The sequence below is a fragment of the Sinocyclocheilus grahami genome, unplaced genomic scaffold (genome assembly GCF_001515645.1).
Source record: "Sinocyclocheilus grahami isolate Dianchi unplaced genomic scaffold, SAMN03320097.WGS_v1.1 scaffold316.1, whole genome shotgun sequence".
In the NCBI taxonomy this organism is placed as follows: domain Eukaryota; kingdom Metazoa; phylum Chordata; class Actinopteri; order Cypriniformes; family Cyprinidae; genus Sinocyclocheilus; species Sinocyclocheilus grahami.
The window spans coordinates 868114-868466 of record NW_015505495.1 but is presented as its reverse complement, the minus strand read 5'-3'; positions in this window follow the sequence as shown (position 1 = coordinate 868466).

Below are 353 nucleotides of genomic sequence, written 5' to 3'. Positions count from 1 at the left end.
AAATTTTGCGGTAAAATCCAGTCATTTCAATAGGAATCCATGAGATTGGGAGTTTTGCGTGAGGGTGAAAAGTTTCTCACAGATTTCGCTCATGTTTACGAAGACCCGTACATGGTATGCACAATAATAATAATAAAAAATGATATACATATGCATATATATATTTTTTTTTTCGTTCCCAGGACTTCATTCATTCATTCCATCATTTTAATATTAAGAATTCACTCTCTCGTTTTTAGTAAATAGTGGCCACATTGTTTTAATTTGTTCCTAAAATGAGATACAAATTAATAAATAAATTAATAAATCATGAGAACCAATTATTTTGTTCTTATTTAATTAAAATGAGGAAA